General features: G+C 50.3%; 2 non-coding genes across 2 annotated transcripts; both read left to right on the top strand.

Annotated features, from left to right (window-relative positions):
- Positions 1 to 4,721: 4,721 nt before the first annotated feature.
- On the top strand, positions 4,722 to 4,803 carry TRNAS-CGA (transfer RNA serine (anticodon CGA)). Its single transcript has one exon. It is a non-coding gene; the product is annotated as a tRNA-Ser (tRNA).
- Positions 4,804 to 7,595: 2,792 nt separating this feature from the next.
- Positions 7,596 to 7,677, top strand: TRNAS-UGA (transfer RNA serine (anticodon UGA)). The gene has a single exon. It is a non-coding gene; the product is annotated as a tRNA-Ser (tRNA).
- Positions 7,678 to 8,824: the final 1,147 nt, after the last annotated feature.

The following is an 8,824-nucleotide window of genomic DNA, read 5'->3' as shown; positions in this document are numbered from 1 at the left end:
GCAGCCCTTGTTCCCAGGTCTCTCTGAGGAAATAAAGTTTCTGTGCAAAACACCACAACTTGTAACGGAGAGGTGGGAAAGGCGATGGGACCAGGACATACGGGATGAAATATAACATGGTTCTTTCATGTGCATTAACTCTGAAAAGGGATTGATCTCCACTCCATTGTATTTGAAGGGATGTTTAGTTTTACCCTGGGTAAAATAAAAGGCTGAAGCCATTTTATGGGGGGTGGCACTAGGATTCAAGGGTTAGTTAGTGTAATAAAAATGGTTTAAAAAAAGTCAGTTTAAACGTGAGCTAGCTGTTATCAAAGGCGTTTTCCCCCGGTCAGCTCCAAAAGTTCTTCTAGAGACACCCTGGGTTCCACTGCAGCAGCCAGCTCCCGCCAGAGGCTTGTGCCCCGAGGCTTCCCCCCAGCCCCAGAGTGGGATGTGCGGCCCCAGCCTCCCCAGCCCCGGAGCATGGAAAGGGCGGGTTATGCGGCCCTGACTCGACCTGCCGTTGACTCGCGGGGCTCTGACTCCATCAGCCGGGGCGGGCCAGGCTGCAGCCGGGACTCAGCATGGCTCCACTTCCCTGACGAGGCATGAGACACACCAAGAGCTTTGCGCAGCCAACAGGGAAGTGGGAGGGAGGCGTCTTCGAGCTGGCGCGCTCGTCCGTTTCTCCCTTGCCGCTTGGGTGGGAAGGGAGTGAAATGTTCCCGGTTGAAGGTTTTGCACTTGGCCTTGAGGATTAAGCCCAAGCCCCCAGCATGGCTGCTGGGAGATAGGATTCTGGGTCGCATCCAGCGCAATCTGAGGGCCACCAGCTGAAACTGCTGAGGCCAAGAGGGATGGTTTTGAGGTGGCAAAAAAGGGCCTTTGAGGCTTCCAGCACGTCTTGAGGAGCAAGGAAGTAGCCCAGGCTTATTGTCCTCCCTGGGTGGGCTCGAACCACCATCCTCTCGGTTAACAGCCGAACGCACTGACCCCTTGCACCACAGGGACCCCTAGAGACTGATGTGCTGTTACCAAAGCTGCTGCCTAGCAGCCTGCATGTGTGGGGAAGAGTGTCAGGGAGTGAGGGAGTGAGGGGTGCCGGCTCTGGGAGGGAGCTTGGTGCAGGAGAGGGCTCCAGGCTGGGGCAGAGTGTTGGTGTTGGGGACACTGGGCATGGCCACTAGGTAACTCGAGGGGAAGGAAGACCACGAGTGTCGATGAAGCCCCCTCGCACTAGGCCCAAGTGTCCTTGGCCCCCGCCTGGAGGCACTCGCAGCAGTTATGCTGAGGATCTGCAACAATATGTTGCAGAGTCAGACTGCCTGAAACTAAACAAGGCCAAACAGGGCAGATATGGAAGAACTATGCTGAATAAAGCAGCTTTATGTATGGTTTAACAGATGGTACAGAGAACAAGGGAACTAGCTGGTAACTGGATTGGCTGGCTATATGGATACTTAGGGCAGCTTGCTCTTGGATAAGTATGTCAAAGAAAGGATGTATAAAAGCCTGTGTAACTTCCTGCTCTGTGTGCAGGATTTGAGATTCTATTCTCCCTGTACCTTCTTTGAAGCTTCGAATAAACTTTTCTGCTTCTCCATCCCGCTGTGATTATTGGCTGATGCACACCAGGCAACGAACCCCTGCTGTTGCTTGCCTCTGGCACTGGGTGCCAGCAACACTGGGATTTAGGAGGGGCTGTGGGGTGGAGGCTCGGGGGGGGGGAATTTGGGTGCAGGAGAGGTTCTGGTCTGGGGCAGAGTGTTGGGGTGTGGGGTCTGGAGGGAGCGCCGGGCTGGGGGTTGGGGTGCAGGCTCCTGCTGGGAGCCGCTTACCACAGGTGGCTCCCAGTCAGCAGCTGACTGCTGGCATCTCGGTGCGTGCGGCCCCTGGGAGGGAGGGGGGCAGCAGGTCTCCATGTGCTGCCCGCACCTGCAGCTCTGCCCCTACAGCTCCCATTGGCCAGTTCCAAGCCAATGGGAGCTGCGGGGACAGTTCTGGGGGTGGGGGCAGCGCGTGGAGCTGCATCACCCTCCCCTTTCCCCATGGGACGCAGAGATGTGCCAGCAGCCAGCCTGGTCTGGGAGGGTCCCGGGGTCAGGGCAGGCAGGCAGCCTCTGAGCCCCGCTGTGCTGCTGGACTTTTAGCGGCCTAGAGATCGGGATCGACAGGCCGAGGCTGCAGGATCGACGGGTGCTGAGCACTGTTATAAGGAGTAAACTGAAATGGCCATGCGATGGTGCCAGAGGCTAAGAAATGAAAAGCCCCAAGATCCCTCACTCCTCATTGACTCTGAACAGGGGTTTATTTCAAATCCCTTTAGTTCTGTGGCTGGTAAAATATAAGGACCAAGCAATTTCAAGAGTTGTGACACTGGGGTTGTGGATGCTGTAACCGTATCTCAGACTGAAAAATGATTTTAGATCTGATTCCTGGCAGCTTCCCAAAAGCAAACCCAATTGGTTCTTCTCTACAATTGGTGACCCTGGGCAGCAGGGGATCCCCTTCATCTGCTGGGGAACCTCTCTGGGTGCCACTGTCAGTTCTCCTTGATTTGCCAGCACTTCAGGTGCTTCTGACTCCTTGGGGAGGTTTTCCTTGCAAGGTCTGTGTGTGAATCTTTGTGTGTAGGAAGCAAAGAGTGTGGGACTGTCACTGAGCTGAAGGACGGAAATGGTTGGTTGAGAGAGATGGGGGAGAATAAAATAGTCCCAGAAGCAGAGGTGCTGGAATGGGTGGGGGAGGGAGTGGGGCCTGACACCCAACTTTTAAAGGTGGGGGGACTATGCCCTCCAACTCTTTACCAGCACTAAGGAAAAGGGACTGCAGGAGAGGGTAGAGAGGAGCAGGCGGAGGGCAGGGTCTTGGGGAGATGGGGCGATGTGGGGTTGGGATCTTGGGGGGAGAGTGGGAGCTCAGGGGGAAGGGGTGGGCCACAGTTTTTGTGCCTGTGGCCCCCAGACTTTTAGAGGGCTTCTGCAGCTCCTGCCCACAAGGATGACAAAAGATTAGCAGGCTATTGTTTTAACTACTCGACCACTTTGTGAGGTAGGCTTGTTGTGACCTAACTGTTTCTAAGGTCTCTGCTGTCTGTAACCTTTTCCCTGTTCATTGGCTGACTGAGGATGGTGTAGGGATGGTTTGGCTTTTGAAAAATATTTCTCTGTGGTATTATAAAGGAGTAAGTGACAGGAAGACACACACACACACACCCCAGCCCTTGGTGCAGGGAGCCGGGTTTGCTGCTCAAATTCTGTATTTCACCAGTGTCCAGGTCTGGGAATGTCCAACAAGGGCAATTCTAATGGGAAGATGGATGCAGGGCACTTAACCTGTACAGATGTCCTATGGCGGTGGATGGGAATTAAGAATATTTTGAGGATCTTTGGGGAAAAGAGACTTTACTGACAAGGTTTGTCTCTGTTCCTGTTTCACCTTGCGGTGTTTTGTCCAGAAATTACTGTTAATTTTTCTATTATATTAATAAAACTCTAAACATTATTTAATCAGTCGTAAACATAAGTGTCACTTGAATTTCCCCTCTGCTAGCAAGAATGAACTGAAGTTTATGACTTTCTGGGAAGGGCAGAGATAGTAAATTGGGGGATTCCAATGGTGGGTGGGTGTTTTACGCTCCCATCTCAGTGCAAGGAGTGAAATACTCAGGCAATGTCTGTACTGCACAGTTATGTCACTGGAACCGACACAGTTATTATATTTCTTGGGTGTGTGCCCACTTGGCTCCTTGTGTCAGCAACACGCGTCCTCGGTCAACTGCCGCGAGATCCAGCTAGGTCGGGGCTGTCCTGGGCTCTGTGTGGGGAGGGCTCAGCCGGGAGAAGGGGCAGACTAGGGGAGTTTGTCTCTGATATATGAGGGCTTTGTCAGCAGGAAGCTGTAGGTCACATGCCGGGGGTGACAGTGGGGTTTGAGCTGGGGCAGCAGCAGCAGGGGAGCAATGTGTGTGTGTGTTTATGTGTGTGTTGCGGGGGGGAGGGGTTCACTTGGTAAAAATGAACCTGCCAAGCCTCTCCTGCTGCTGGAGCAAAAGCCTCTCATTTATCGCCTCAACTCCCCTCATGAAAATCTCCACCCCTCTCCCGGCGCTGAAGGACCCCCTCACTCCCATGGAGATTTTTAATTGTTCTAATTTGTCCTTGCCCTTGTCCAAACAGTTTTCCCAGACAAATTATCAAGAACATTTCAAATGAGAAAAACAAAACAAACCAAATGCAAACCTCAGAAACCCCCACCACACACAGTTTGGGTCTGAATTTTTCTACTGAAATTTGGAGACAATAAAACTCATCCCTCTGTTGGCCAGAACCCAAAGCTAGACCTCCCCCCGATCTCTGTGACTTCTGCTACCAAACCACGAATGCACTAATGCCTCTTGTGAGACATTCTCCTGCACAGTCCTGCTGCTATTCCATGGTTCCATGTGTCACCAGTTTCTCTAGCACAGGTCAGTCCCGGGCCCTGTGGTCCAGACATCCTCATTCACATCAAGCTGCAAGTTGAGAATCATTTCCCATTCCCACTTTGTGGGAGGGGAGACTTTTGAAAGCCCTCTGTGTGCGACTGCACATGGCAAAGCAAAGAGAACAAACCCCAAATCCCCCCTGTGCTTTCGGAGCCAGGTTTGCTGTGGGAATTCTGTATTTCAGATGACGTCAAGCCTAGGCATTGCGATTATTTACCAGTTTCTGTGGCATTCAAGCACAAGTGTGCTTGCAGCTGTGATGGCCGAGTGGTTAAGGCGTTGGAGTCGAAATCCAATAGGGTTCCCCTGCGCAGGTTCGAATCCTGCTCACAGCGAGGCCTGTGTTTTAGCCAGTGTCAAGGTTCCTTCCCCACGCTGAACTCTAGGGTACAGATGTGGGATCCTGCATGAAAACCTCCTGAGCTTACTTTTACCAGCTTAGGTTAAAACTTCCCCAAGGTATTTTACCCTTTCCCCTTGGACTTCCACTGCTGCCACCAAACATTTATCCGAGTTTATTTTATTAGGAAAGCGTTGTTTGGAAATGTCTTTCCCCCCAAAATCCTCCCAACCCTTGCATAGGGAAGGTTTGGTAAAAATCCTCACCGATTTGCATAGGTGACCACAGACCCAAACCCTTGGATCTTAAGAACCATGAAAAAAACATTCAGTTCTTGAAAAGAAGAATTTTAATAGAAGAAACAGTAAAAAAAAGAATCACCTCTGTAAAATCAGGATGGTAAATACCTTACAGGGTAATTAGATTCAAAACATAGAGAATACCTTGAGGCAAAACCTTAAGTTACAAAAAGACACACAGACAGGAATAGTCATTCTATTCAGCACAGCTTATTTTCTCAGCCATTTAAAGAAATCATAATCTAATGCACATCTAGCTAGATTACTTACAAAGTTCTAGGACTCCATTCCTGTTCTGTCTCCGGCAAAAGCATCACCCAGACAGACACAGACCCTTTGTTTTTCTCCCTCCTCCCAGCTTTTGAAAATATCTTGTCTCCTCATTGGTCATTTTGGTCAGGTGCCAGCGAGGTTATCCTAGCTTCTTAACCCTTTACAGGTGAAAGGATTTTTCCTCTGGCCAGGAGGGATTTTAAAGGTGTTTACCCTTCCCTTTATATTTATGACAGCCAGTCTCTAACCCGGGCAATACTCTCTACAACCCCTGAGATGCTCTCAATTCTCTCCCCACCCCAAGTAAATCTTGTTCTGCTCCTTTCATAGAGATCCCTGGGACACCACCTCACACTGTGCCCCTGAGGTGTCAGGCAAACTCTCAGCACCTGAAGCCTCTGCCACTCACCTAACACCCCCTGCCCCATAGATCAGCCATAACCCTGGTTCTGTTCCTCCCTCTAGAGTGTGAAAGGAGCCGTCAGTGCAGCCAGAGGCACCGACTCCCTGGGTGCTATGGGGCTGCAACACGAACAGAAACAAAAGAGCAGGTGCTCAGCACCCACTGGCAGCCAGCTCCCCACCAGCACCTCCCACCTGCTAGCAGGCCTGGACCACAAGCTCCTCCTCTTCTCCTTCAGCTCCTCCCACCTGCCATTGGTCAGGCGTGCGGGAGGACTGGGGAGAGGAAGAAATAGGGTGGCATGGCAAGAGACTGGACAGAGGTGGGGGCAGGGGTCAAGCAACCCCCAGGAAGTCTCCAAGTCAGCACCTCTGAGTACAGAAGCCTTCCCTGAGTCTCAGCTACCTAGGATCCCTGCACAGAGCAGGGTGCACAAGTCTCAGCCTCCCTTTCCCACACATGGCTCTGGACACCATCAGGAATGATTTGGCTCCTGGCACTCAAGAGCTGAGTGCTTGGACAGGGGCTTGAACCCTGTCCCCTCCCATTAAGAGCCTGATGCACAGGTAACTTGAACCCCTTCATCCCAATAGATTTAATGCCCAAATAATTCCATGTAGATCAGAAGCGCAGAGCTCCTCTGAGTGTCAGCCCTATCCCGGTGTATGTCCCCAGCAGTGAGTGTGGCCTACAATGCAGAGGTCACTTTTTTATAGTTTGAACATTTGTGGTTCTCCGGTGGAGTTATTGTCTCTCATACGGCAGACCACTAAATCCCACTGGGGATCTGGACTGTGGAGCTGCCATGCAATCTGTAGCCGGAGCAGGATATCACTGTGAGGGGTGAGCTGCCCCAATGGGATGTTCAAGAGACAGTGACTCCAGAAAGGACTTCGGAGACATGGTGGAACTGAACATCAGCTCCCATTGCGCGGTGGTAGCGAATGGGATCCGTGGACACCTCCTTTCCATGTGTCAGTGCTTTGCTGGCTGGGTTGGATCCAGAACCCTGAGTCTGTCATGCTGAGTCATGTCTCCGAACACATTCCTTCCCCAGCCCCGGACCTCATATGGCCAGTGAAGAGCTGAGTTATTGTCCAATGTAGAAGTTACAGAATTTAAACTAGGAAGAAAGGTCAATTTTCCCATCATTTCACATCTTTACATCCAAACAAGATGATTTTCTGAATGACCCATCCTCGTTCATGCAGAAGATGTTGGGGGTGGGATGTAGGAGTCACTGGGGAAAACACAGAGACACAATTTCCTTTGCACAGATCCATGAACAGCAAAACCTCCCTATGTGTCTTTTCTGAGCCAGGGCATTCAACTCCAGTGAACCCTTCTCTCCTGCAATGGCAATGGTCAGACAGAGGGGATGTGGCCCCCTGCATCACTGACAGGGAGATATTGGCTCAGCTCTTTCTTTATGCTGCTCTTGTTAGTCCATGACACATCAAGGATGGAATGCAAGGCTGAGTTCATTCACCAACCCCCTGAAAAATGTCCATGCCCCAGAGAAATCCTGACCCCTGCTATTGGAATGATGTGCTGGAGATTTGACTAGGAAAGGGACTGTCTGAATTGTCAATTTGGGGAATGAACAATGATCTACAGCAATGTCGTTAACACAAACACACTCTCATCGTGCTCCAGCCGGAAGGGAAAAGGGCAGGAATTCTTGCTATTCAGCCATGGACACACTTACACTAATGCACAGCCGTGATTGTGCTGGGGAAGTGGATCTGAGCAATTTGAAGTGACAATTCTGTGAGAACTGAATCATAGTGTAGTGAAATAGCCATACATCACGTAGTTGTGGCCGAGTGGTTAAGGTGATAGACTTGAATTCCATTGGGGTCACCCCATGCAGGTTCAAATCCTGCCAACGATGGAAGCACAAGAATGTTATGACTACTGCAATCTTAGTGCTGCAGCATGTGAACTGGAGCCAGATCTGGTCTCACTCTGAGGTTGTCTACACTTCTTAAAACACTGCTGTGACACTGCGATAGCGCTTTGGAGTAGACAGTTGCTACAGCGAGTGGAGGGGTTTTCCCATTGCTGTAATAGTTACATTGACTGAACAATTTTTCCTTCTATTTAGCTCTATCTAACCAGCTGGCTTAGGTCAGCTTAACTGTATTGGTTTGGGGGTGTGGATTTTTCACACCCTGAGACACGTAGCTCTGCCAGTTAAGTGTCCAGAGTACACCAGCCCTTAGATCCCTCTTAGGATTTCCATGCAGGCACTGAACTGTGAGAGGAAAACATCAGCTCACAAACACAGAGACTGAATTCCCCACAGTTATTCTCTCTGCACTTTCCAGAATGTCACAAAATTCAATTCATTCCTGCTAGGACAGAGAAAAAAAATAAGTGACACTAAGTTTTTGGCTTGATTAAATGAAGTTAAGGGTTTAATTACTACAGTAAAAATACGTACCGATTGTTCTAAATAACACCATAACTTGAAATAGAAACAGAGAGAAATGTTGTCAGTGACGACTAATTTAACAAATGATCTTCCCATTATTAATTTCCACTGTGCCCCCACTGCAGGTCTGGGCCCCTCCAGTGTAACTGCTCTGCATTCGCCTTCCCGTTAGAATTGGTTTTGGACACTCCCAACTTTGGAAAATTGTGCAATTCAGAATTTGAATAGTGACACCGGCTCCTTCCTGCACCTGCTCTACAACACTACACAGCACCTTCTCCATCTGCAGAGTCACCCGCAGGGTTCAGCAGGGACCCCTGGCAAGGACAGTGGGTGCAGCTAACAGCCCGGTGTGCCTGGCAGTGAGGCAGGGTCAGCCCGAGGCTGGAAGCTCTGAGTCAGCTGTGGAGAAGCAACCCCCCCACACACAGGCACAGCGATTGAATTCCCCAACTTTAGCATCATGACGCCCTGTAGAAAGCCCCACGTGTCCGCTGTTTTTTCACAGGGCAATGCAAAAATCAGGTGACACCAATTTTGAAGTTTGAGTAAATAAAGTTTCTGAGATAGTTATTAAGCTCGCAAAAATATGCCAAAGATCCCT

This window comes from Caretta caretta, chromosome 12, assembly GCF_965140235.1.
Source record: "Caretta caretta isolate rCarCar2 chromosome 12, rCarCar1.hap1, whole genome shotgun sequence".
Taxonomy (NCBI): Eukaryota; Metazoa; Chordata; order Testudines; family Cheloniidae; genus Caretta; species Caretta caretta.
This window is presented reverse-complemented; position numbering and strand designations above follow the sequence as displayed.